The sequence below is a fragment of the Heterodontus francisci genome, chromosome 41 (assembly GCF_036365525.1).
Source record: "Heterodontus francisci isolate sHetFra1 chromosome 41, sHetFra1.hap1, whole genome shotgun sequence".
Taxonomy (NCBI): Eukaryota; Metazoa; Chordata; class Chondrichthyes; order Heterodontiformes; family Heterodontidae; genus Heterodontus; species Heterodontus francisci.
The window spans coordinates 9,215,266-9,241,809 of record NC_090411.1 but is presented as its reverse complement, the minus strand read 5'-3'; the positions used below and the strand labels follow the sequence as shown (position 1 = coordinate 9,241,809).

The window sequence follows — 26,544 nt, the reverse complement described above, 5'->3', positions numbered from 1 at the left end:
AGGTTTGCTGAAGACGTCGTGCAGTTTGGCATCCTTAACTGTTTCTACTAGGAATCTGGACGTAGCGTCCAGTTTGCTGTCGTCACTGCCGGATCGTCCAGCCGCATCGATGATGCAGTTGAAGTCACCGCCTAGGATGACCGGCCTGGACGTCGCCAGCAGCAGTGGGAGCTGCTGGAAGACGGTCAGCCGCTCGCTGCGTTGTACCGGGGCGTACACGTTGATCAACCGGAGCGGAGCGTTGTTGTACATCACGTCTGCTACGAGGAGGCGGCCGCCCACCACCTCCTTAACTTCGGAGATGGTGAAGTTACCTCCCCGCAGCAGAATACCCAGGCCGGAGGAACGGCAGTCATTACCCCCCGACCAGATCGATGGCCCGTGGGACCACCATCGCGACCACTGCCTGTAGGTGCTGAGGTGTGGTATTCCACACTCCTGCAGAAACAGTAGGTCAGCTTTGACCTTGGCAAGGTAATCCAAGGTTGAAACACATCGCGTAGTCGATTTAATGCTACGCACATTAATGGAAGCAATTCTTACACCCATTTTTTAATAAAAATTAGTTGTTGCTTCCCATACCATTTGTCCTCGCTAGTCCCAGTCCTTCCCCTTCGGGATGTTCCTGCATACCCATCGTATGCGCAAGCAGTTTCACGTTGGTTGGGCTCAGAAACCCCTCCTGATTTTTCCTGCAGGGTTTGTGCCGCTCGGGTGACATCGGGGGGGTCTTGTAGGCAGAGAGGATTGGGTTGTCCTCAGCTGCTTCCATCTGTTCCTCCTCGAAAACATCACAGCTCCCGGTCTCCCGGAGCTCAGGTGCGCCAGACGTGTCTTTGCTCCCGGTGTCCTGGAGCTGAGATGCGTTGGCCACGTCGTTACGTGTGGGGCATTGGGGTTGGGGCACGCTGGGCCCATCACAGCTTCCAGTGCCCGGGGGCTGGGATGCTTTATCATCCATCTCGGAGTTCTGCCGCCTCTTTTGAAGGGGCTGTCGTTCCAGCATTTCCCCGTCCAGTGAAGAGGAGTTGTTGCAGTCTGATTCAGAAGAGAGCCTCCTCTTGCCACTGGTTTGGGTGGTGGCTTTGGGATGTTTTTTCTTTGTGGTTCTCCTCTGGACCACTTGCCACTGACCTGTTTGTCCATCTGCTGCCTCCTCCTCCATTGATTCTGTCTGTGGGGGAGGGGTTTCCGGGCGCTGGGTAGGTGCTGGGTCGTTGGTTTCAGCCGCCTCCCCTTCCTTCTCAGGTTGAAGTTCCTCACTGCGGAGAAGGTTGCTGGTCTCCTTTCGAACAGCGGACGCCTTCGTCGAACCTTCGCCCGGCCATTCCTTGGACCTTGCCGCCTGAGCATAGCTTTGACAACGTTTGGGACAGGTCTTGTAGAGATGGCCTGCCGCACCGCACAAGTTGCAACACTTAGTCTGCTTACAGTCCTTGGTCTGATGGCCTTCCTCCTTGCAGTTCTTGCAAACAACCGTGCTGCAGTTGGCTGCCATGTGACCAGATTTGCCACAGGTGCGACAAACTCTGGGCTGCCCAGCGTAGACCAAGAAGCCTCGACTTCCCCCGATAGCGAAGCTGGAGGGAGGGTGGATGATGGCTCCACTGGGATCTACCTTCAAGGTCACCTTGACCTGCCGCTTGCTGGTCCAGATCCCAAAGGGGTCCTTGACATCAGTGCTGCTGCCGGCCACCTCGACGTACCTGGCGAGAAAGGTGAGTACATCCACCACCGGAACATGGGGGTTGTAGAGGTGAATCGTCACCACCCGGTCCCGTTGTGACGGAAGCGTGAAGAGCGGCTCCGCTGTGAGGATCGACAGTGGCGCCCGGTCCCCTTTCTCCTTGAACGCCTTCAGGAACTTGATGCATCCCGCCACGTTCCGGAACGTCACGTCGAAGTATCCACTGCTGGGGAAATCCTGCAGGCAGAAGACGTCCGTCGCTTGAAATCCGCAGCAATCGAAGAGAATTTTCTTGATGAAGAAGGTGCGATCGACCGGTGCATCTCCTTCCTTGTCCTTCACGACCACCCGAACGGTGTTGCGCACTCCCTGGCCCGAAGCTCGAAAATTGGTTATAGCCATTTTACTCAAAGCTTCCCCAGGATCAAAAAGCAATGATCATGGTCTCTTCTCAATCAAATAAGCACTGATAAGAACAGATACTACACTTGATCTTAGCCAAAAGGCCGAGAAGCGATGGCCGTAAAACTGCGTTTGCTGCGCGCGTCAGGCCCGGCGTGCGGCCTCTACGTCAAAGTAGCCTCCGGGTGGGCGAGCCTCGGGCGAAAGAGGCGACGGCGGGCGGTCTTTGAGCCAGAGCTCCTTTTGTTGCCGGGCCTTGCAAGCAGAAAGGAAAGCACGCGTGCATGCCACGCGCAGCCATTCCTTGCGCTTCTGCGCGAGGCATTGCGCAGGAATAAAGACAACCGCGCGCGCTGGGCAGCAAGGGGCGGCCTGCAACTGCGGGGCAATCCAACAGGGGGCAGCGTAGCGCCCACGGAAAACTGCAGCAAAGTCAGCCGAGCAGCAGCGCCGTCACTATTGCGAATTCTATTTTTCAGCAGGGGTCTCGCCCCCATGGAGGGGGGAAGCTGCACCGCTCCTGGAAACACTGCAATACCAGGTGGATGCATGGAGTGGACGGGGCAAGCCCCTGCTCCATCTCCCTGTCCCAAAAATCAATTTAATATTTGGTCCCCAGATAGGGGACGCATCAGATATTAAACTGATAAGAACAGATTTTTTTTTTTTTTTATTTCCAAAATATACTTTATTCATAAAAATCTGTAAAAATTACATTGCCAAACAGTTTCCAAACAGCACCAAAAAATACAAACATTGCAAGGGAGATCAGTTTCCTTCAATACTGTCATGAGTTTCTTCCCAACCCTTCCGTTTCTCAATTGTCATGTCAATTACAGTTTTACATTTACAGCAATTCAGAATATTAACGATACAGTTCGAGGGGTTTCCCATGGATCCAGCCCCTCAGTCTAGCTTGGTGGGGGAACCTTACACTGTGGTCTTTCCCCATTGAGCCTTTGCTGCGGCTGCCCCAAGCTTTAGTGCGTCCCTCAGCACGTAGTCCTGGACCTTGGAATGTGCCAGTCTGCAACATTCGGTGGTGGACAACTCTTTGCGCTGGAAGACCAGCAAGTTTCGGGCAGACCAAAGGGCGTCTTTCACCGAATTGATAGTCCTCCAGCAGCAGTTGATGTTTGTCTCGGTGTGCGTCCCTGGGAACAGCCCGTAGAGCACAGACTCCTGTGTTACAGAGCTGCTTGGGATGAACCTTGACAAAAACCACTGCATCTCTTTCCACACCTGCTTTGCAAAGGCACATTCCAGGAGGAGGTGGGCGACCGTCTCTTCCCCACCACAGCCAACGCGGGGGCACTGTGCGGAGGGGGCGAGACTTCGGGTGTGCATGAAGGATCTGACGGGGAGGGCCCTTCTCACCACCAGCCAAGCTACGTCTTGGTGCTTGTTTGAAAGTTCTGGTGATGAGGCATTCCGCCAAATGACTTTGACGGTCTGCTCGGGGAACCATCCGACAGGATCCACCGTTTCCTTTTCCCGTAGGGCCTTGAGGACATTCCGTGCAGACCACTGCCTGATGGACCGGTGGTCAAAGGTGTTTTTCCGCAGAAACTGCTCCACGAAGGATAGGTGGTACGGCACGTCCCAACTGCACGGAGCGTTCCGCGGCCATGTGACCAGGCCCATCCTTCGCAACACCGGGGACAGATAGAACCTCAGCACGTAGTGACACTTGGAGTTTGCGTACTGGGGATCTACACATAGCTTGATGCAGCCGCACACGAAGGTGGTCATCAGGATGAGGGCCACGTTGGGTACATTTTTCCCGCCCATGTCCAGAGATTTGAACATCGTGTCCCTCCGGACCCGGTCCATTTTAGATCCCCAGACGAAGCGGAAAATGGCTCGGGTGACTGCCACGGCACAGGAGTGGGGTATGGGCCAGACCTGCGCCACGTAGAGCAACAACGTGAGCGCCTCGCACCTGATGACCAGGTTCTTACCCACAATGGAGAGAGATCGCTGCCCCCACATGCCCAACTTTTGTCGTACCTTGGCTACTCGCTCCTCCCATGTTTTGGTGCACGCCCCGGCCCTTCCGAACCATATCCCCAGCACCTTCAGGTAATCTGACCTGACGGTGAAGGGGACAAAGGATCGGTCAGCCCAGTTCCCAAAGAACATGGCCTCGCTCTTGCCGTGGTTAACTTTGGCTCCCGAGGCCAGTTCGAACTGGTCGCAGATGCTCATCAGTCTGCGCACGGACAGCGGATCCGAGCAGAAGACGGCGACGTCATCCATGTACAGGGAGGTTTTGACCTGAGTGCCTCCGCTGCCTGGGATTGTCACCCCTCTTATGCTCGCATCCTTCCTAATAGACTCAGCAAAGGGTTCAATACAGCAAACAAACAAGACCGGGGACAGAGGACAGCCCTGTCTGACTCCAGATTTGATCGGGAAACTTTCAGATTCCCACCCGTTGATTGACACTGCGCTACTGATGTTTGTGTAGAGCAGTTGGATCCAATTGCAGATTCCCTCCCCAAACCCCATTTTGGAAAGCACGTCCATCATGTAGGTGTGCGATATCCTGTCAAAAGCCTTCTCCTGGTCCAGGCTGATGAGGCAGGTGTCCACCCTCCTGTCCCGTACGTAGGCGATCGTATCCCTGAGTAGCGCGAGGCTATCAGAGATCTTCCTGCCGGGTACAGTACAGGTCTGATCGGGGTGAATCACCAACTCCAGAGCAGACTTGACTCGACTGGCTATGACTTTGGACAGAATCTTGTAATCAACATTAAGCAGTGAGATGGGCCGCCAATTTCTGATTTCTACCCTCTCCCCCTTCTGCTTGTAAATGAGGGTGATGATGCCTTTTCTCATGGATTCTGACATGCTACCGGCCAGGAGCATACTCTCGTATACTTCCAGCAGGTCCGGGCCGACCCAGTCCCACAGGGCCGAGTACAACTCGACCGGTAAGCCGTCGCTCCCGGGAGTTTTACTCGCCTCGAAAGACTCGACGGCCTTTGTCAGCTCGTCCAGAGTTAGCGGCTTGTCCAGTCCCTCCCTCCTGCTGTCATCTAAGACCTCTGTGATAGATGACAGGAAGGACTGGGAGGCTCTGCTGTCTGTGGGCTTCGCGTCATACAGCCCAGCATAAAAGGATTTGCTGATCCTTAGTATGTCGGACTGCGAAGACGTTACCGAGCCATCTTCTTCCTTCAGGCTGCTGATAACAGAGCTCTCTCTGTGTACCTTTTGGAAGAAGTAACGCGAGCACGTCTCATCCTGCTCGATGGAGCGGACTCTGGACCGGAAGATGATCTTGGAGGCCTCCTTGGCAAAGAGCGAGGCCTGCTGGCTCTTCACCTCTTGGAGGTCCTCCTTGACCTCGACCCCCATTGACTGCAACCGGAGTAGATTTTGCATAATTTTCTGGAGTCGGGACAGTTCCCTCTGTCTCTCTCTCGCCTTCTGAACACCTTTGTGGATGAAGAACCTCTTGATGTTCTCCTTAATCGCTTCCCACCAGTGAACTGGAGACTCAAAGAGGGGTTTCACGGTCCTCCAACCTTTGTAATCCCTTTTGAGTTCCTCAACGTTCTCTGGGGTCAGCAGTGTCGCATTGAGCTTCCACGTCCCTCTGCCAACCCGCTGGTCGTCCTGTAAGTGACAGTCGGCCAGTAAGAGGCAGTGGTCGGAGAAGAACACCGGCTTGACGTCGGTGGATCCGACCGTGACAGCACGGGACACAAACAGGAAGTCAATCCTGGAACGGGCAGACCCGTCCGATCTTGACCATGTGTATCTGCGCTGCGCTCCGTCTGCAGGTTTGCTGAAGACGTCGTGCAGTTTGGCATCCTTAACTGTTTCTACTAGGAATCTGGACGTAGCGTCCAGTTTGCTGTCGTCACTGCCGGATCGTCCAGCCGCATCGATGATGCAGTTGAAGTCACCGCCTAGGATGACCGGCCTGGACGTCGCCAGCAGCAGTGGGAGCTGCTGGAAGACGGTCAGCCGCTCGCTGCGTTGTACCGGGGCGTACACGTTGATCAACCGGAGCGGAGCGTTGTTGTACATCACGTCTGCTACGAGGAGGCGGCCGCCCACCACCTCCTTAACTTCGGAGATGGTGAAGTTACCTCCCCGCAGCAGAATACCCAGGCCGGAGGAACGGCAGTCATTACCCCCCGACCAGATCGATGGCCCGTGGGACCACCATCGCGACCACTGCCTGTAGGTGCTGAGGTGTGGTATTCCACACTCCTGCAGAAACAGTAGGTCAGCTTTGACCTTGGCAAGGTAATCCAAGGTTGAAACACATCGCGTAGTCGATTTAATGCTACGCACATTAATGGAAGCAATTCTTACACCCATTTTTTAATAAAAATTAGTTGTTGCTTCCCATACCATTTGTCCTCGCTAGTCCCAGTCCTTCCCCTTCGGGATGTTCCTGCATACCCATCGTATGCGCAAGCAGTTTCACGTTGGTTGGGCTCAGAAACCCCTCCTGATTTTTCCTGCAGGGTTTGTGCCGCTCGGGTGACATCGGGGGGGTCTTGTAGGCAGAGAGGATTGGGTTGTCCTCAGCTGCTTCCATCTGTTCCTCCTCGAAAACATCACAGCTCCCGGTCTCCCGGAGCTCAGGTGCGCCAGACGTGTCTTTGCTCCCGGTGTCCTGGAGCTGAGATGCGTTGGCCACGTCGTTACGTGTGGGGCATTGGGGTTGGGGCACGCTGGGCCCATCACAGCTTCCAGTGCCCGGGGGCTGGGATGCTTTATCATCCATCTCGGAGTTCTGCCGCCTCTTTTGAAGGGGCTGTCGTTCCAGCATTTCCCCGTCCAGTGAAGAGGAGTTGTTGCAGTCTGATTCAGAAGAGAGCCTCCTCTTGCCACTGGTTTGGGTGGTGGCTTTGGGATGTTTTTTCTTTGTGGTTCTCCTCTGGACCACTTGCCACTGACCTGTTTGTCCATCTGCTGCCTCCTCCTCCATTGATTCTGTCTGTGGGGGAGGGGTTTCCGGGCGCTGGGTAGGTGCTGGGTCGTTGGTTTCAGCCGCCTCCCCTTCCTTCTCAGGTTGAAGTTCCTCACTGCGGAGAAGGTTGCTGGTCTCCTTTCGAACAGCGGACGCCTTCGTCGAACCTTCGCCCGGCCATTCCTTGGACCTTGCCGCCTGAGCATAGCTTTGACAACGTTTGGGACAGGTCTTGTAGAGATGGCCTGCCGCACCGCACAAGTTGCAACACTTAGTCTGCTTACAGTCCTTGGTCTGATGGCCTTCCTCCTTGCAGTTCTTGCAAACAACCGTGCTGCAGTTGGCTGCCATGTGACCAGATTTGCCACAGGTGCGACAAACTCTGGGCTGCCCAGCGTAGACCAAGAAGCCTCGACTTCCCCCGATAGCGAAGCTGGAGGGAGGGTGGATGATGGCTCCACTGGGATCTACCTTCAAGGTCACCTTGACCTGCCGCTTGCTGGTCCAGATCCCAAAGGGGTCCTTGACATCAGTGCTGCTGCCGGCCACCTCGACGTACCTGGCGAGAAAGGTGAGTACATCCACCACCGGAACATGGGGGTTGTAGAGGTGAATCGTCACCACCCGGTCCCGTTGTGACGGAAGCGTGAAGAGCGGCTCCGCTGTGAGGATCGACAGTGGCGCCCGGTCCCCTTTCTCCTTGAACGCCTTCAGGAACTTGATGCATCCCGCCACGTTCCGGAACGTCACGTCGAAGTATCCACTGCTGGGGAAATCCTGCAGGCAGAAGACGTCCGTCGCTTGAAATCCGCAGCAATCGAAGAGAATTTTCTTGATGAAGAAGGTGCGATCGACCGGTGCATCTCCTTCCTTGTCCTTCACGACCACCCGAACGGTGTTGCGCACTCCCTGGCCCGAAGCTCGAAAATTGGTTATAGCCATTTTACTCAAAGCTTCCCCAGGATCAAAAAGCAATGATCATGGTCTCTTCTCAATCAAATAAGCACTGATAAGAACAGATACTACACTTGATCTTAGCCAAAAGGCCGAGAAGCGATGGCCGTAAAACTGCGTTTGCTGCGCGCGTCAGGCCCGGCGTGCGGCCTCTACGTCAAAGTAGCCGCCGGGTGGGCGAGCCTCGGGCGAAAGAGGCGACGGCGGGCGGTCTTTGAGCCAGAGCTCCTTTTGTTGCCGGGCCTTGCAAGCAGAAAGGAAAGCACGCGTGCATGCCACGCGCAGCCATTCCTTGCGCTTCTGCGCGAGGCATTGCGCAGGAATAAAGACAACCGCGCGCGCTGGGCAGCAAAGGGCGGCCTGCAACTGCGGGGCAATCCAACAGGGGGCAGCGTAGCGCCCACGGAAAACTGCAGCAAAGTCAGCCGAGCAGCAGCGCCGTCACTATTGCGAATTCTATTTTTCAGCAGGGGTCTCGCTCCCGTGGAGGGGGGAAGCTGCACCGCTCCTGGAAACACTGCAATACCAGGTGGATGCATGGAGTGGACGGGGCAAGCCCCTGCTCCATCTCCCTGTCCCAAAAATCAATTTAATATTTGGTCCCCAGATAGGGGACGTATCAGATATTAAACTGATAAGAACAGATTTTTTTTTTTTTTTTTTTTTTTTTTTTTTTTTATTTCCAAAATATACTTTATTCATAAAAATCTGTAAAAATTACATTGCCAAACAGTTTCCAAACAGCACCAAAAAATACAAACACTGCAAGGGAGATCAGTTTCCTTCAATACTGTCATGAGTTTCTTCCCAACCCTTCCGTTTCTCAATTGTCATGTCAATTACAGTTTTACATTTACAGCAATTCAGAATATTAACGATACAGTTCGAGGGGTTTCCCATGGATCCAGCCCCTCAGTCCAGCTTGGTGGGGGAACCTTACACTGTGGTCTTTCCCCATTGAGCCTTTGCTGCGGCTGCCCCAAGCTTTAGTGCGTCCCTCAGCACGTAGTCCTGGACCTTGGAATGTGCCAGTCTGCAACATTCGGTGGTGGACAACTCTTTGCGCTGGAAGACCAGCAAGTTTCGGGCAGACCAAAGGGCGTCTTTCACCGAATTGATAGTCCTCCAGCAGCAGTTGATGTTTGTCTCGGTGTGCGTCCCTGGGAACAGCCCGTAGAGCACAGACTCCTGTGTTACAGAGCTGCTTGGGATGAACCTTGACAAAAACCACTGCATCTCTTTCCACACCTGCTTTGCAAAGGCACATTCCAGGAGGAGGTGGGCGACCGTCTCTTCCCCACCACAGCCAACGCGGGGGCACTGTGCGGAGGGGGCGAGACTTCGGGTGTGCATGAAGGATCTGACGGGGAGGGCCCTTCTCACCACCAGCCAAGCTACGTCTTGGTGCTTGTTTGAAAGTTCTGGTGATGAGGCATTCCGCCAAATGACTTTGACGGTCTGCTCGGGGAACCATCCGACAGGATCCACCGTTTCCTTTTCCCGTAGGGCCTTGAGGACATTCCGTGCAGACCACTGCCTGATGGACCGGTGGTCAAAGGTGTTTTTCCGCAGAAACTGCTCCACGAAGGATAGGTGGTACGGCACGTCCCAACTGCACGGAGCGTTCCGCGGCAATGTGACCAGGCCCATCCTTCGCAACACCGGGGACAGATAGAACCTCAGCACGTAGTGACACTTGGAGTTTGCGTACTGGGGATCGACACATAGCTTGATGCAGCCGCACACGAAGGTGGTCATCAGGATGAGGGCCACGTTGGGTACATTTTTCCCGCCCATGTCCAGAGATTTGAACATCGTGTCCCTCCGGACCCGGTCCATTTTAGATCCCCAGACGAAGCGGAAAATGGCTCGGGTGACTGCCACGGCGCAGGAGTGGGGTATGGGCCAGACCTGCGCCACGTAGAGCAACAACGTGAGCGCCTCGCACCTGATGACCAGGTTCTTACCCACAATGGAGAGAGATCGCTGCCCCCACATGCCCAACTTTTGTCGTACCTTGGCTACTCGCTCCTCCCATGTTTTGGTGCACGCCCCATTAACTGATAAGAACAGATACTACACTTGATCTTAGCCAAAAGGCCGAGAAGCGATGGCCGTAAAACTGCGTTTGCTGCGCGCGTCAGGCCCGGCGTGCGGCCTCTACGTCAAAGTAGCCGCCGGGTGGGCGAGCCTCGGGCGAAAGAGGCGACGGCGGGCGGTCTTTGAGCCAGAGCTCCTTTTGTTGCCGGGCCTTGCAAGCAGAAAGGAAAGCACGCGTGCATGCCACGCGCAGCCATTCCTTGCGCTTCTGCGCGAGGCATTGCGCAGGAATAAAGACAACCGCGCGCGCTGGGCAGCAAGGGGCGGCCTGCAACTGCGGGGCAATCCAACAGGGAACAGCGTAGCACCCACGGAAAACTGCAGCAAAGTCAGCCGAGCAGCAGCGCCGTCACTATTGCGAATTCTATTTTTCAGCAGGGGTCTCGCCCCCATGGAGGGGGGAAGCTGCACCGCTCCTGGAAACACTGCAATACCAGGTGGATGCATGGAGTGGACGGGGCAAGCCCCTGCTCCATCTCCCTGTCCCAAAAATCAATTTAATATTTGGTCCCCAGATAGGGGACGCATCAGATATTAAACTGATAAGAACAGATACTACACTTGATCTTAGCCAAAAGGCCGAGAAGCGATGGCCGTAAAACTGCGTTTGCTGCGCGCGTCAGGCCCGGCGTGCGGCCTCTACGTCAAAGTAGCCGCCGGGTGGGCGAGCCTCGGGCGAAAGAGGCGACGGCGGGCGGTCTTTGAGCCAGAGCTCCTTTTGTTGCCGGGCCTTGCAAGCAGAAAGGAAAGCACGCGTGCATGCCACGTGCAGCCATTCCTCGCGCTTCTGCGCGAGGCGTTGCGCAGGAAAAAAGACGCGCGCGCGCTGGGCAGCAAAGGGCGGCCTGCAACTGCGGGGCAATCCAACAGGGGGCAGTGTAGCGCCCACGGAAAACTGCAGCAAAGTCAGCCGAGCAGCAGCGCCGTCACTATTGCGAATTCTATTTTTCAGCAGGGGTCTCGCTCCCGTGGAGGGGGGAAGCTGCACCGCTCCTGGAAACACTGCAATACCAGGTGGATGCATGGAGTGGACGGGGCAAGCCCCTGCTCCATCTCCCTGTCCCAAAAATCAATTTAATATTTGGTCCCCAGATAGGGGACGCATCAGATATTAAACTGATAAGAACAGATACTACACTTGATCTTAGCCAAAAGGCCGAGAAGCGATGGCCGTAAAACTGCGTTTGCTGCGCGCGTCAGGCCCGGCGTGCGGCCTCTACGTCAAAGTAGCCGCCGGGTGGGCGAGCCTCGGGCGAAAGAGGCGACGGCGGGCGGTCTTTGAGCCAGAGCTCCTTTTGTTGCCGGGCCTTGCAAGCAGAAAGGAAAGCACGCGTGCATGCCACGCGCAGTCATTCCTCGCGCTTCTGCGCGAGGCGTTGCGCAGGAAAAAAGACGCGCGCGCGCTGGGCAGCAAAGGGCGGCCTGCAACTGCGGGGCAATCCAACAGGGGGCAGCGTAGCGCCCACGGAAAACTGCAGCAAAGTCAGCCGAGCAGCAGCGCCGTCACTATTGCGAATTCTATTTTTCAGCAGGGGTCTCGCTCCCGTGGAGGGGGGAAGCTGCACCGCTCCTGGAAACACTGCAATACCAGGTGGATGCATGGAGTGGACGGGGCAAGCCCCTGCTCCATCTCCCTGTCCCAAAAATCAATTTAATATTTGGTCCCCAGATAGGGGACGTATCAGATATTAAACTGATAAGAACAGATACTACACTTGATCTTAGCCAAAAGGCCGAGAAGCGATGGCCGTAAAACTGCGTTTGCTGCGCGCGTCAGGCCCGGCGTGCGGCCTCTACGTCAAAGTAGCCTCCGGGTGGGCGAGCCTCGGGCGAAAGAGGCGATGGCGGGCGGTCTTTGAGCCAGAGCTCCTTTTGTTGCCGGGCCTTGCAAGCAGAAAGGAAAGCACGCGTGCATGCCACGCGCAGCCATTCCTTGCGCTTCTGCGCGAGGCATTGCGCAGGAATAAAGACAACCGCGCGCGCTGGGCAGCAAGGGGCGGCCTGCAACTGCGGGGCAATCCAACAGGGGGCAGCGTAGCGCCCACGGAAAACTGCAGCAAAGTCAGCCGAGCAGCAGCGCCGTCACTATTGCGAATTCTATTTTTCAGCAGGGGTCTCGCTCCCGTGGAGGGGGGAAGCTGCACCGCTCCTGGAAACACTGCAATACCAGGTGGATGCATGGAGTGGACGGGGCAAGCCCCTGCTCCATCTCCCTGTCCCAAAAATCAATTTAATATTTGGTCCCCAGATAGGGGACGTATCAGATATTAAACTGATAAGAACAGATACTACACTTGATCTTAGCCAAAAGGCCGAGAAGCGATGGCCGTAAAACTGCGTTTGCTGCGCGCGTCAGGCCCGGCGTGCGGCCTCTACGTCAAAGTAGCCTCCGGGTGGGCGAGCCTCGGGCGAAAGAGGCGACGGCGGGCGGTCTTTGAGCCAGAGCTCCTTTTGTTGCCGGGCCTTGCAAGCAGAAAGGAAAGCACGCGTGCATGCCACGCGCAGCCATTCCTTGCGCTTCTGCGCGAGGCATTGCGCAGGAATAAAGACAACCGCGCGCGCTGGGCAGCAAGGGGCGGCCTGCAACTGCGGGGCAATCCAACAGGGGGCAGCGTAGCGCCCACGGAAAACTGCAGCAACGTCAGCCGAGCAGCAGCGCCGTCACTATTGCGAATTCTATTTTTCAGCAGGGGTCTCGCCCCCGTGGAGGGGGGAAGCTGCACCGCTCCTGGAAACACTGCAATACCAGGTGGATGCATGGAGTGGACGGGGCAAGCCCCTGCTCCATCTCCCTGTCCCAAAAATCAATTTAATATTTGGTCCCCAGACAGGGGACGTATCAGATATTAAACTGATAAGAACAGATACTACACTTGATCTTAGCCAAAAGGCCGAGAAGCGATGGCCGTAAAACTGCGTTTGCTGCGCGCGTCAGGCCCGGCGTGCGGCCTCTACGTCAAAGCAGCCGCCGGGTGGGCGAGCCTCGGGCGAAAGAGGCGATGGCGGGCGGTCTTTGAGCCAGAGCTCCTTTTGTTGCCGGGCCTTGCAAGCAGAAAGGAAAGCACGCGTGCATGCCACGCGCAGCCATTCCTTGCGCTTCTGCGCGAGGCATTGCGCAGGAATAAAGACAACCGCGCGCGCTGGGCAGCAAGGGGCGGCCTGCAACTGCGGGGCAATCCAACAGGGGGCAGCGTAGCGCCCACGGAAAACTGCAGCAACGTCAGCCGAGCAGCAGCACCGTCACTATTGCGAATTCTATTTTTCAGCAGGGGTCTCGCCCCCGTGGAGGGGGGAAGCTGCACCGCTCCTGGAAACACTGCAATACCAGGTGGATGCATGGAGTGGACGGGGCAAGCCCCTGCTCCATCTCCCTGTCCCAAAAATCAATTTAATATTTGGTCCCCAGACAGGGGACGTATCAGATATTAAACTGATAAGAACAGATACTACACTTGATCTTAGCCAAAAGGCCGAGAAGCGATGGCCGTAAAACTGCGTTTGCTGCGCGCGTCAGGCCCGGCGTGCGGCCTCTACGTCAAAGCAGCCGCCGGGTGGGCGAGCCTCGGGCGAAAGAGGCGATGGCGGGCGGTCTTTGAGCCAGAGCTCCTTTTGTTGCCGGGCCTTGCAAGCAGAAAGGAAAGCACGCGTGCATGCCACGCGCAGCCATTCCTTGCGCTTCTGCGCGAGGCATTGCGCAGGAATAAAGACAACCGCGCGCGCTGGGCAGCAAGGGGCGGCCTGCAACTGCGGGGCAATCCAACAGGGAACAGCGTAGCACCCACGGAAAACTGCAGCAAAGTCAGCCGAGCAGCAGCGCCGTCACTATTGCGAATTCTATTTTTCAGCAGGGGTCTCGCCCCCATGGAGGGGGGAAGCTGCACCGCTCCTGGAAACACTGCAATACCAGGTGGATGCATGGAGTGGACGGGGCAAGCCCCTGCTCCATCTCCCTGTCCCAAAAATCAATTTAATATTTGGTCCCCAGATAGGGGACGTATCAGATATTAAACTGATAAGAACAGATACTACACTTGATCTTAGCCAAAAGGCCGAGAAGCGATGGCCGTAAAACTGCGTTTGCTGCGCGCGTCAGGCCCGGCGTGCGGCCTCTACGTCAAAGTAGCCGCCGGGTGGGCGAGCCTCGGGCGAAAGAGGCGACGGCGGGCGGTCTTTGAGCCAGAGCTCCTTTTGTTGCCGGGCCTTGCAAGCAGAAAGGAAAGCACGCGTGCATGCCACGCGCAGCCATTCCTTGCGCTTCTGCGCGAGGCATTGCGCAGGAATAAAGACAACCGCGCGCGCTGGGCAGCAAAGGGCGGCCTGCAACTGCGGGGCAATCCAACAGGGGGCAGCGTAGCGCCCACGGAAAACTGCAGCAAAGTCAGCCGAGCAGCAGCGCCGTCACTATTGCGAATTCTATTTTTCAGCAGGGGTCTCGCTCCCGTGGAGGGGGGAAGCTGCACCGCTCCTGGAAACACTGCAATACCAGGTGGATGCATGGAGTGGACGGGGCAAGCCCCTGCTCCATCTCCCTGTCCCAAAAATCAATTTAATATTTGGTCCCCAGATAGGGGACGTATCAGATATTAAACTGATAAGAACAGATACTACACTTGATCTTAGCCAAAAGGCCGAGAAGCGATGGCCGTAAAACTGCGTTTGCTGCGCGCGTCAGGCCCGGCGTGCGGCCTCTACGTCAAAGTAGCCGCCGGGTGGGCGAGCCTCGGGCGAAAGAGGCGACGGCGGGCGGTCTTTGAGCCAGAGCTCCTTTTGTTGCCGGGCCTTGCAAGCAGAAAGGAAAGCACGCGTGCATGCCACGCGCAGCCATTCCTTGCGCTTCTGCGCGAGGCATTGCGCAGGAATAAAGACAACCGCGCGCGCTGGGCAGCAAAGGGCGGCCTGCAACTGCGGGGCAATCCAACAGGGGGCAGCGTAGCGCCCACGGAAAACTGCAGCAAAGTCAGCCGAGCAGCAGCGCCGTCACTATTGCGAATTCTATTTTTCAGCAGGGGTCTCGCTCCCGTGGAGGGGGGAAGCTGCACCGCTCCTGGAAACACTGCAATACCAGGTGGATGCATGGAGTGGACGGGGCAAGCCCCTGCTCCATCTCCCTGTCCCAAAAATCAATTTAATATTTGGTCCCCAGATAGGGGACGTATCAGATATTAAACTGATAAGAACAGATACTACACTTGATCTTAGCCAAAAGGCCGAGAAGCGATGGCCGTAAAACTGCGTTTGCTGCGCGCGTCAGGCCCGGCGTGCGGCCTCTACGTCAAAGTAGCCGCCGGGTGGGCGAGCCTCGGGCGAAAGAGGCGACGGCGGGCGGTCTTTGAGCCAGAGCTCCTTTTGTTGCCGGGCCTTGCAAGCAGAAAGGAAAGCACGCGTGCATGCCACGCGCAGCCATTCCTCGCGCTTCTGCGCGAGGCGTTGCGCAGGAAAAAAGACGCGCGCGCGCTGGGCAGCAAAGGGCGGCCTGCAACTGCGGGGCAATCCAACAGGGGGCAGCGTAGCGCCCACGGAAAACTGCAGCAAAGTCAGCCGAGCAGCAGCGCCGTCACTATTGCGAATTCTATTTTTCAGCAGGGGTCTCGCTCCCGTGGAGGGGGGAAGCTGCACCGCTCCTGGAAACACTGCAATACCAGGTGGATGCATGGAGTGGACGGGGCAAGCCCCTGCTCCATCTCCCTGTCCCAAAAATCAATTTAATATTTGGTCCCCAGATAGGGGACGTATCAGATATTAAACTGATAAGAACAGATACTACACTTGATCTTAGCCAAAAGGCCGAGAAGCGATGGCCGTAAAACTGCGTTTGCTGCGCGCGTCAGGCCCGGCGTGCGGCCTCTACCTCAAAGTAGCCGCCGGGTGGGCGAGCCTCGGGCGAAAGAGGCGACGGCGGGCGGTCTTTGAGCCAGAGCTCCTTTTGTTGCCGGGCCTTGCAAGCAGAAAGGAAAGCACGCGTGCATGCCACGCGCAGCCATTCCTCGCGCTTCTGCGCGAGGCGTTGCGCAGGAAAAAAGACGCGCGCGCGCTGGGCAGCAAAGGGCGGCCTGCAACTGCGGGGCAATCCAACAGGGGGCAGCGTAGCGCCCACGGAAAACTGCAGCAAAGTCAGCCGAGCAGCAGCGCCGTCACTATTGCGAATTCTATTTTTCAGCAGGGGTCTCGCTCCCGTGGAGGGGGGAAGCTGCACCGCTCCTGGAAACACTGCAATACCAGGTGGATGCATGGAGTGGACGGGGCAAGCCCCTGCTCCATCTCCCTGTCCCAAAAATCAATTTAATATTTGGTCCCCAGATAGGGGACGTATCAGATATTAAACTGATAAGAACAGATACTTTTTTTTTTTTTTTTTATTTCCAAAATATACTTTATTCATAAAAATCTGTAAAAATTACATTGCCAAACAGTTTCCAAACAGCACCAAAAAATACAAACATTGCAAGGGAGATCAGTTTCCTTCAATACTGTCATGAGTTTCTTCCCAACCCTTCCGTTTCTCAATTGTCATGTCAATTACAGTTTTACATTTACAGCAATTCAGAATATTAATGATACAGTTCGAGGGGTTTCCCATGGATCCAGCCCCTCAGTCCAGCTTGGTGGGGGAACCTTACACTGTGGTCTTTCCCCATTGAGCCTTTGCTGCGGCTGCCCCAAGCTTTAGTGCGTCCCTCAGCACGTAGTCCTGGACCTTGGAATGTGCCAGTCTGCAACATTCGGTGGTGGACAACTCTTTGCGCTGGAAGACCAGCAAGTTTCGGGCAGACCAAAGGGCGTCTTTCACCGAATTGATAGTCCTCCAGCAGCAGTTGATGTTTGTCTCGGTGTGCGTCCCTGGGAACAGCCCGTAGAGCACAGACTCCTGTGTTACAGAGCTGCTTGGGATGAACCTTGACAAAAACCACTGCATCTCTTTCCACACCTGCTTTGCAAAGGCACATTCCAGGAGGAGGTGGGCGACCGTCTCTTCCCCACCACAGCCAACGCGGGGGCACTGTGCGGAGGGGGCGAGACTTCGGGTGTGCATGAAGGATCTGACGGGGAGGGCCCTTCTCACCACCAGCCAAGCTACGTCTTGGTGCTTGTTTGAAAGTTCTGGTGATGAGGCATTCCGCCAAATGACTTTGACGGTCTGCTCGGGGAACCATCCGACAGGATCCACCGTTTCCTTTTCCCGTAGGGCCTTGAGGACATTCCGTGCAGACCACTGCCTGATGGACCGGTGGTCAAAGGTGTTTTTCCGCAGAAACTGCTCCACGAAGGATAGGTGGTACGGCACGTCCCAACTGCACGGAGCGTTCCGCGGCCATGTGACCAGGCCCATCCTTCGCAACACCGGGGACAGATAGAACCTCAGCACGTAGTGACACTTGGAGTTTGCGTACTGGGGATCTACACATAGCTTGATGCAGCCGCACACGAAGGTGGTCATCAGGATGAGGGCCACGTTGGGTACATTTTTCCCGCCCATGTCCAGAGATTTGAACATCGTGTCCCTCCGGACCCGGTCCATTTTAGATCCCCAGACGAAGCGGAAAATGGCTCGGGTGACTGCCACGGCACAGGAGTGGGGTATGGGCCAGACCTGCGCCACGTAGAGCAACAACGTGAGCGCCTCGCACCTGATGACCAGGTTCTTACCCACAATGGAGAGAGATCGCTGCCCCCACATGCCCAACTTTTGTCGTACCTTGGCTACTCGCTCCTCCCATGTTTTGGTGCACGCCCCGGCCCTTCCGAACCATATCCCCAGCACCTTCAGGTAATCTGACCTGACGGTGAAGGGGACAAAGGATCGGTCAGCCCAGTTCCCAAAGAACATGGCCTCGCTCTTGCCGTGGTTAACTTTGGCTCCCGAGGCCAGTTCGAACTGGTCGCAGATGCTCATCAGTCTGCGCACGGACAGCGGATCCGAGCAGAAGACGGCGACGTCATCCATGTACAGGGAGGTTTTGACCTGAGTGCCTCCGCTGCCTGGGATTGTCACCCCTCTTATGCTCGCATCCTTCCTAATAGACTCAGCAAAGGGTTCAATACAGCAAACAAACAAGACCGGGGACAGAGGACAGCCCTGTCTGACTCCAGATTTGATCGGGAAACTTTCAGATTCCCACCCGTTGATTGACACTGCGCTACTGATGTTTGTGTAGAGCAGTTGGATCCAATTGCAGATTCCCTCCCCAAACCCCATTTTGGAAAGCACGTCCATCATGTAGGTGTGCGATATCCTGTCAAAAGCCTTCTCCTGGTCCAGGCTGATGAGGCAGGTGTCCACCCTCCTGTCCCGTACGTAGGCGATCGTATCCCTGAGTAGCGCGAGGCTATCAGAGATCTTCCTGCCGGGTACAGTACAGGTCTGATCGGGGTGAATCACCAACTCCAGAGCAGACTTGACTCGACTGGCTATGACTTTGGACAGAATCTTGTAATCAACATTAAGCAGTGAGATGGGCCGCCAATTTCTGATTTCTACCCTCTCCCCCTTCTGCTTGTAAATGAGGGTGATGATGCCTTTTCTCATGGATTCTGACATGCTACCGGCCAGGAGCATACTCTCGTATACTTCCAGCAGGTCCGGGCCGACCCAGTCCCACAGGGCCGAGTACAACTCGACCGGTAAGCCGTCGCTCCCGGGAGTTTTACTCGCCTCGAAAGACTCGACGGCCTTTGTCAGCTCGTCCAGAGTTAGCGGCTTGTCCAGTCCCTCCCTCCTGCTGTCATCTAAGACCTCTGTGATAGATGACAGGAAGGACTGGGAGGCTCTGCTGTCTGTGGGCTTCGCGTCATACAGCCCAGCATAAAAGGATTTGCTGATCCTTAGTATGTCGGACTGCGAAGACGTTACCGAGCCATCTTCTTCCTTCAGGCTGCTGATAACAGAGCTCTCTCTGTGTACCTTTTGGAAGAAGTAACGCGAGCACGTCTCATCCTGCTCGATGGAGCGGACTCTGGACCGGAAGATGATCTTGGAGGCCTCCTTGGCAAAGAGCGAGGCCTGCTGGCTCTTCACCTCTTGGAGGTCCTCCTTGACCTCGACCCCCATTGACTGCAACCGGAGTAGATTTTGCATAATTTTCTGGAGTCGGGACAGTTCCCTCTGTCTCTCTCTCGCCTTCTGAACACCTTTGTGGATGAAGAACCTCTTGATGTTCTCCTTAATCGCTTCCCACCAGTGAACTGGAGACTCAAAGAGGGGTTTCACGGTCCTCCAACCTTTGTAATCCCTTTTGAGTTCCTCAACGTTCTCTGGGGTCAGCAGTGTCGCATTGAGCTTCCACGTCCCTCTGCCAACCCGCTGGTCGTCCTGTAAGTGACAGTCGGCCAGTAAGAGGCAGTGGTCGGAGAAGAACACCGGCTTGACGTCGGTGGATCCGACCGTGACAGCACGGGACACAAACAGGAAGTCAATCCTGGAACGGGCAGACCCGTCCGATCTTGACCATGTGTATCTGCGCTGCGCTCCGTCTGCAGGTTTGCTGAAGACGTCGTGCAGTTTGGCATCCTTAACTGTTTCTACTAGGAATCTGGACGTAGCGTCCAGTTTGCTGTCGTCACTGCCGGATCGTCCAGCCGCATCGATGATGCAGTTGAAGTCACCGCCTAGGATGACCGGCCTGGACGTCGCCAGCAGCAGTGGGAGCTGCTGGAAGACGGTCAGCCGCTCGCTGCGTTGTACCGGGGCGTACACGTTGATCAACCGGAGCGGAGCGTTGTTGTACATCACGTCTGCTACGAGGAGGCGGCCGCCCACCACCTCCTTAACTTCGGAGATGGTGAAGTTACCTCCCCGCAGCAGAATACCCAGGCCGGAGGAACGGCAGTCATTACCCCCCGACCAGATCGATGGCCCGTGGGACCACCATCGCGACCACTGCCTGTAGGTGCTGAGGTGTGGTATTCCACACTCCTGCAGAAACAGTAGGTCAGCTTTGACCTTGGCAAGGTAATCCAAGGTTGAAACACATCGCGTAGTCGATTTAATGCTACGCACATTAATGGAAGCAATTCTTACACCCATTTTTTAATAAAAATTAGTTGTTGCTTCCCATACCATTTGTCCTCGCTAGTCCCAGTCCTTCCCCTTCGGGATGTTCCTGCATACCCATCGTATGCGCAAGCAGTTTCACGTTGGTTGGGCTCAGAAACCCCTCCTGATTTTTCCTGCAGGGTTTGTGCCGCTCGGGTGACATCGGGGGGGTCTTGTAGGCAGAGAGGATTGGGTTGTCCTCAGCTGCTTCCATCTGTTCCTCCTCGAAAACATCACAGCTCCCGGTCTCCCGGAGCTCAGGTGCGCCAGACGTGTCTTTGCTCCCGGTGTCCTGGAGCTGAGATGCGTTGGCCACGTCGTTACGTGTGGGGCATTGGGGTTGGGGCACGCTGGGCCCATCACAGCTTCCAGTGCCCGGGGGCTGGGATGCTTTATCATCCATCTCGGAGTTCTGCCGCCTCTTTTGAAGGGGCTGTCGTTCCAGCATTTCCCCGTCCAGTGAAGAGGAGTTGTTGCAGTCTGATTCAGAAGAGAGCCTCCTCTTGCCACTGGTTTGGGTGGTGGCTTTGGGATGTTTTTTCTTTGTGGTTCTCCTCTGGACCACTTGCCACTGACCTGTTTGTCCATCTGCTGCCTCCTCCTCCATTGATTCTGTCTGTGGGGGAGGGGTTTCCGGGCGCTGGGTAGGTGCTGGGTCGTTGGTTTCAGCCGCCTCCCCTTCCTTCTCAGGTTGAAGTTCCTCACTGCGGAGAAGGTTGCTGGTCTCCTTTCGAACAGCGGACGCCTTCGTCGAACCTTCGCCCGGCCATTCCTTGGACCTTGCCGCCTGAGCATAGCTTTGACAACGTTTGGGACAGGTCTTGTAGAGATGGCCTGCCGCACCGCACAAGTTGCAACACTTAGTCTGCTTACAGTCCTTGGTCTGATGGCCTTCCTCCTTGCAGTTCTTGCAAACAACCGTGCTGCAGTTGGCTGCCATGTGACCAGATTTGCCACAGGTGCGACAAACTCTGGGCTGCCCAGCGTAGACCAAGAAGCCTCGACTTCCCCCGATAGCGAAGCTGGAGGGAGGGTGGATGATGGCTCCACTGGGATCTACCTTCAAGGTCACCTTGACCTGCCGCTTGCTGGTCCAGATCCCAAAGGGGTCCTTGACATCAGTGCTGCTGCCGGCCACCTCGACGTACCTGGCGAGAAAGGTGAGTACATCCACCACCGGAACATGGGGGTTGTAGAGGTGAATCGTCACCACCCGGTCCCGTTGTGACGGAAGCGTGAAGAGCGGCTCCGCTGTGAGGATCGACAGTGGCGCCCGGTCCCCTTTCTCCTTGAACGCCTTCAGGAACTTGATGCATCCCGCCACGTTCCGGAACGTCACGTCGAAGTATCCACTGCTGGGGAAATCCTGCAGGCAGAAGACGTCCGTCGCTTGAAATCCGCAGCAATCGAAGAGAATTTTCTTGATGAAGAAGGTGCGATCGACCGGTGCATCTCCTTCCTTGTCCTTCACGACCACCCGAACGGTGTTGCGCACTCCCTGGCCCGAAGCTCGAAAATTGGTTATAGCCATTTTACTCAAAGCTTCCCCAGGATCAAAAAGCAATGATCATGGTCTCTTCTCAATCAAATAAGCACTGATAAGAACAGATACTACACTTGATCTTAGCCAAAAGGCCGAGAAGCGATGGCCGTAAAACTGCGTTTGCTGCGCGCGTCAGGCCCGGCGTGCGGCCTCTACGTCAAAGTAGCCTCCGGGTGGGCGAGCCTCGGGCGAAAGAGGCGACGGCGGGCGGTCTTTGAGCCAGAGCTCCTTTTGTTGCCGGGCCTTGCAAGCAGAAAGGAAAGCACGCGTGCATGCCACGCGCAGCCATTCCTTGCGCTTCTGCGCGAGGCATTGCGCAGGAATAAAGACAACCGCGCGCGCTGGGCAGCAAGGGGCGGCCTGCAACTGCGGGGCAATCCAACAGGGGGCAGCGTAGCGCCCACGGAAAACTGCAGCAAAGTCAGCCGAGCAGCAGCGCCGTCACTATTGCGAATTCTATTTTTCAGCAGGGGTCTCGCTCCCGTGGAGGGGGGAAGCTGCACCGCTCCTGGAAACACTGCAATACCAGGTGGATGCATGGAGTGGACGGGGCAAGCCCCTGCTCCATCTCCCTGTCCCAAAAATCAATTTAATATTTGGTCCCCAGATAGGGGACGTATCAGATATTAAACTGATAAGAACAGATACTACACTTGATCTTAGCCAAAAGGCCGAGAAGCGATGGCCGTAAAACTGCGTTTGCTGCGCGCGTCAGGCCCGGCGTGCGGCCTCTACGTCAAAGTAGCCTCCGGGTGGGCGAGCCTCGGGCGAAAGAGGCGACGGCGGGCGGTCTTTGAGCCAGAGCTCCTTTTGTTGCCGGGCCTTGCAAGCAGAAAGGAAAGCACGCGTGCATGCCACGCGCAGCCATTCCTTGCGCTTCTGCGCGAGGCATTGCGCAGGAATAAAGACAACCGCGCGCGCTGGGCAGCAAGGGGCGGCCTGCAACTGCGAGGCAATCCAACAGGGAACAGCGTAGCACCCACGGAAAACTGCAGCAAAGTCAGCCGAGCAGCAGCGCCGTCACTATTGCGAATTCTATTTTTCAGCAGGGGTCTCGCCCCCATGGAGGGGGGAAGCTGCACCGCTCCTGGAAACACTGCAATACCAGGTGGATGCATGGAGTGGACGGGGCAAGCCCCTGCTCCATCTCCCTGTCCCAAAAATCAATTTAATATTTGGTCCCCAGATAGGGGACGTATCAGATATTAAACTGATAAGAACAGATACTACACTTGATCTTAGCCAAAAGGCCGAGAAGCGATGGCCGTAAAACTGCGTTTGCTGCGCGCGTCAGGCCCGGCGTGCGGCCTCTACGTCAAAGTAGCCTCCGGGTGGGCGAGCCTCGGGCGAAAGAGGCGACGGCGGGCGGTCTTTGAGCCAGAGCTCCTTTTGTTGCCGGGCCTTGCAAGCAGAAAGGAAAGCACGCGTGCATGCCACGCGCAGCCATTCCTTGCGCTTCTGCGCGAGGCGTTGCGCAGGAATAAAGACAACCGCGCGCGCTGGGCAGCAAAGGGCGGCCTGCAACTGCGGGGCAATCCAACAGGGGGCAGCGTAGCGCCCACGGAAAACTGCAGCAAAGTCAGCCGAGCAGCAGCGCCGTCACTATTGCGAATTCTATTTTTCAGCAGGGGTCTCGCCCCCGTGGAGGGGGGAAGCTGCACCGCTCCTGGAAACACTGCAATACCAGGTGGATGCATGGAGTGGACGGGGCAAGCCCCTGTCTCATCACCCTCCGCCCTTCAGGAAATCCCAAAGACCCTTTCATCACACTCCCCACGCCAGGAATTCCCAAAGACCCTTTCATCACGCTCCCCCCCGGCATGAAATCCCAAAGATCCTCTCATCAGCCTCCGCCCCAGGAAATACCAAAGACCCTTTCATCACCCTTCCCCCCTTCAGGAAATCCCAAAGAGCCTTTCATTACCCTTCCCCCTCATGAAATCCCGAAGACCCTTTCATCACCCTCACCCCCACCCCCTGCCAGGAAATCCCAAAGACCCTTTCATCACCCTCACCCTGCCAGGAAATGCTATAGAAACTTTCATCATCCTCCCCCCCAGGAAATCCCAAACAGCCTTTCATCACCCTCCCCCGCCCAGGAAATCCCAAAGATCCACTCATCACCCTCCCCCCGAGAAAATCACAAAGACCCTTTCATCACCCTCCCCCCCTGGAAATCCCAAAGACACTTTCATCACCATCCTCCCCAGGAAATCCCAGAGAACCTTTCATCACCCTCCCCCCCAGGAAATCCCAAAGACCCACTCATCACCCTCCCCCCCAGAAAATCACAAAGACCCTTTCATCACCCTCCCCCCAGGAAATCCCAAAGACCCTTTCATCATCCTTCCACCCAAGAAATCCCAAAGACCCTTTCATCACAATCCCCTACAGGAAATCCCAAAGACCCTGTCATCACCCACCCCACCAAGGAAATCCCAAACACCCTTTCATCAACCTCTCCCACAGGAAATCCCAAAGACCCTTTCATCATGCTCCCCTATATGAAATCCCAAAGACCCTGTCATCACCCACCCCACCAAGGAAATCCCAAACACCCTTTCATCAACCTCTCCCACAGGAAATCCCAAAGACCCTTTCATCATGCTCTCCCCCAAGGAAATTCCAAAGAACCTTTCATCACCCTCCCCCCCGAGGAAATCCCAAGGAACCTTTCATCACCATCACCCCCAAGGAAATCCCAAAGGCACTTTCATCACCCTCCCCCCCAGGAAATCCCAAAGACCCTTTCATCACCCTCCCCCCCAGGAAATCCCAAAGACCCTTTCGTCACACTCCCCCCCAGGAAATCCCAAGGAACCTTTCATCACCCTCCCCACCCCAGGAAATCCCACAGAATCTTTCATTACCCTCGCCCCCAGGAAATCCCAAAGAATTTTCATCACCCTCCCCCGCAGGAAATCCCAAAGACCCTCTCATCACCCTCCCCCCGCAGGAAATACCAAAGACCCTTTCATCACACTCCCCACGCAAGGAAATCCCAAAGACCCTTTCATCACGCTCCCCCCCGGCATGAAATCCCAAAGACCCTTTCATCAGCCTCCCCCCCAGGAAATACCAAAGACCCTGTCATCACCCTCCCCCAATTCAGGAAATCCCAAAGACCCTTTCATCATGCTCCCCCCCCAAGGAAATCCCAAAGACCCTTTCATCACCCTCCCCCCAAGGAAATCCCAAAGGCCCTTTCATCACCCTCACCCCCAGGAAATCCCAAAGACCCTTTCGTCACCCTCCCTCCGAGGAAATCCCAAGGAACCTTTCATCACCCTCCCCACCCCAGAAAATCACAAAGACCCTTTCATCACCCTCCCCCCCAAGGAAATCCCAAAGACACATTCATCACCCACCCCCCCAGGAAATCCAAGAGATCCTTTCTTCACCCTCCCCCCCAGGAAATTCCAAAGAACCTTTCAACACCCTCCCTCCCAAGGAAATTCCAAAGACACATTCATCACCCTCCCCCCAGGAAATCCCAAAGACCCTTGCATCACCCTCCCTCCCTGGAAATCCCAAAGACCCTTTCATCACCCTCCACCCCTTCAGGAAATCCCAAAGACCCTCTCATCACCCTCCCCCCGCAGGAAATACCAAAGACCCTTTCATCACACTCCCCACGCAAGGAAATCCCAAAGACCCTTTCATCACCCTCCCCCCCAGCCAGGAAATCCCAAAGACCCTTTCATCACCCTCACCCCGCCAGGAAATGCGATAGAAACTTTCATCATCCTCCCCTGCAGGAAATCCCAAAGAGCCTTTCCTCACCCTCCCCCACCCAGGAAATCCCAAAGAGCCTTTCATCACCCTTCCCCACCCAGGAAATCACAAAGACCCTTTCTTCACCATCCCCCCCAGGAAATCCCAAAGACCCTTTCATCCCCCTCGCCCCCCAGGTAATCCCAAAGACCCTTTCATCACCCTCCCCCCAGGAAATCCCAAAGACCCTTTTATCACCCTCTCCCGAAGGAAATCCCAAACATCCACTCATCAGCCTCCCCCTCCAGGAAATTCCAAAGACCCTTTCATCACCCTCCCCGCCCAAGGAAATCCCAAAGACACATTCATCACCCTCCCCGCCAGGAAATCCAAGAGACCCTTTCTTCACCCTCCCCACCCCACAAAATACCAAAGACCAGCCATCAGCCATCACTCATCAGCCTCCCCCTCCAGGAAATCCCAAAGAACCTTTCATCAACCTCCAACCCCAGGAAGTCCCAAAGACCCTTTCATCATCCTTCCACCCAAGAAATGCCAAAGACCCTTTCATCACACTCCCCGACAGGAAATCCCAAAGACCCTGTCATCACCCACCCCACCAAGGAAATCCCAAACACCCTTTCATCAACCTCTCCCACAGGAAATCCCAAAGACCCTTTCATCATGCTCCCCTACAGGAAATCCCAAAGACCCTGTCATCAACCACCCCACCAAGGAAATCCCAAACACCCTTTCATCAACCTCTCCCACAGGAAATCCCAAAGACCCTTTCATCATGCTCCCCCCCAAGGAAATTCCAAAGAACCTTTCATCACCCTCCCCCCCGAGGAAATCCCAAGGAACCTTTCATCACCATCACCCCCAAGGAAATCCCAAAGGCACTTTCATCACCCTCCCCCCCAGGAAACCCCAAAGACCCTTTCATCACCCTCCCCCCCAGGAAATCCCAAAGACCCTTTCGTCACACTCCCCCCGAGGAAATCCCAAGGAACCTTTCATCACCCTCCCCACCCCAGGAAATCCCACAGAATCTTTCATTACCCTCGCCCCCAGGAAATCCCAAAGAATTTTCATCACCCTCACCCGCAGGAAATCCCAAAGACCCTCTCATCACCCTCCCCCCGCAGGAAATACCAAAGACCCTTTCATCACACTCC

General features: G+C 55.8%; 14 non-coding genes and 5 pseudogenes across 14 annotated transcripts; all 19 read right to left on the bottom strand.

The window, feature by feature from the left end:
• Positions 1-2,096: 2,096 nt before the first annotated feature.
• On the bottom strand, positions 2,097-2,205 carry LOC137354546 (U2 spliceosomal RNA; annotated as a pseudogene).
• Positions 2,206-2,593: 388 nt separating this feature from the next.
• On the bottom strand, positions 2,594-2,774 carry LOC137354425 (U2 spliceosomal RNA; annotated as a pseudogene).
• A 5,200-nt stretch (positions 2,775-7,974) lies between these two features.
• On the bottom strand, positions 7,975-8,083 carry LOC137354545 (U2 spliceosomal RNA; annotated as a pseudogene).
• A 388-nt stretch (positions 8,084-8,471) lies between these two features.
• On the bottom strand, positions 8,472-8,670 carry LOC137354402 (U2 spliceosomal RNA). The gene has a single exon (XR_010970413.1). It is a non-coding gene; the product is annotated as a U2 spliceosomal RNA (small nuclear RNA).
• Positions 8,671-9,995: 1,325 nt separating this feature from the next.
• On the bottom strand, positions 9,996-10,091 carry LOC137354787 (U2 spliceosomal RNA; annotated as a pseudogene).
• A 388-nt stretch (positions 10,092-10,479) lies between these two features.
• Positions 10,480-10,670, bottom strand: LOC137353851 (U2 spliceosomal RNA). Its single transcript, XR_010970003.1, has one exon. It is a non-coding gene; the product is annotated as a U2 spliceosomal RNA (small nuclear RNA).
• A 386-nt stretch (positions 10,671-11,056) lies between these two features.
• LOC137353850 (U2 spliceosomal RNA) lies at positions 11,057-11,247 on the bottom strand. The gene has a single exon (XR_010970002.1). It is a non-coding gene; the product is annotated as a U2 spliceosomal RNA (small nuclear RNA).
• Positions 11,248-11,633: 386 nt separating this feature from the next.
• Positions 11,634-11,824, bottom strand: LOC137355190 (U2 spliceosomal RNA). Its single transcript, XR_010970827.1, has one exon. It is a non-coding gene; the product is annotated as a U2 spliceosomal RNA (small nuclear RNA).
• A 388-nt stretch (positions 11,825-12,212) lies between these two features.
• On the bottom strand, positions 12,213-12,403 carry LOC137355189 (U2 spliceosomal RNA). The gene has a single exon (XR_010970826.1). It is a non-coding gene; the product is annotated as a U2 spliceosomal RNA (small nuclear RNA).
• Positions 12,404-12,791: 388 nt separating this feature from the next.
• LOC137353806 (U2 spliceosomal RNA) lies at positions 12,792-12,982 on the bottom strand. The gene has a single exon (XR_010969958.1). It is a non-coding gene; the product is annotated as a U2 spliceosomal RNA (small nuclear RNA).
• A 388-nt stretch (positions 12,983-13,370) lies between these two features.
• Positions 13,371-13,561, bottom strand: LOC137353805 (U2 spliceosomal RNA). Its single transcript, XR_010969957.1, has one exon. It is a non-coding gene; the product is annotated as a U2 spliceosomal RNA (small nuclear RNA).
• A 388-nt stretch (positions 13,562-13,949) lies between these two features.
• Positions 13,950-14,140, bottom strand: LOC137355187 (U2 spliceosomal RNA). The gene has a single exon (XR_010970824.1). It is a non-coding gene; the product is annotated as a U2 spliceosomal RNA (small nuclear RNA).
• Positions 14,141-14,528: 388 nt separating this feature from the next.
• On the bottom strand, positions 14,529-14,719 carry LOC137355186 (U2 spliceosomal RNA). Its single transcript, XR_010970823.1, has one exon. It is a non-coding gene; the product is annotated as a U2 spliceosomal RNA (small nuclear RNA).
• Positions 14,720-15,107: 388 nt separating this feature from the next.
• Positions 15,108-15,298, bottom strand: LOC137355185 (U2 spliceosomal RNA). Its single transcript, XR_010970822.1, has one exon. It is a non-coding gene; the product is annotated as a U2 spliceosomal RNA (small nuclear RNA).
• A 386-nt stretch (positions 15,299-15,684) lies between these two features.
• On the bottom strand, positions 15,685-15,875 carry LOC137355184 (U2 spliceosomal RNA). Its single transcript, XR_010970821.1, has one exon. It is a non-coding gene; the product is annotated as a U2 spliceosomal RNA (small nuclear RNA).
• Positions 15,876-16,261: 386 nt separating this feature from the next.
• Positions 16,262-16,447, bottom strand: LOC137354225 (U2 spliceosomal RNA). Its single transcript, XR_010970324.1, has one exon. It is a non-coding gene; the product is annotated as a U2 spliceosomal RNA (small nuclear RNA).
• Positions 16,448-21,647: 5,200 nt separating this feature from the next.
• Positions 21,648-21,756, bottom strand: LOC137354544 (U2 spliceosomal RNA; annotated as a pseudogene).
• A 388-nt stretch (positions 21,757-22,144) lies between these two features.
• On the bottom strand, positions 22,145-22,335 carry LOC137355183 (U2 spliceosomal RNA). Its single transcript, XR_010970820.1, has one exon. It is a non-coding gene; the product is annotated as a U2 spliceosomal RNA (small nuclear RNA).
• A 388-nt stretch (positions 22,336-22,723) lies between these two features.
• On the bottom strand, positions 22,724-22,914 carry LOC137355182 (U2 spliceosomal RNA). Its single transcript, XR_010970818.1, has one exon. It is a non-coding gene; the product is annotated as a U2 spliceosomal RNA (small nuclear RNA).
• Positions 22,915-26,544: the final 3,630 nt, after the last annotated feature.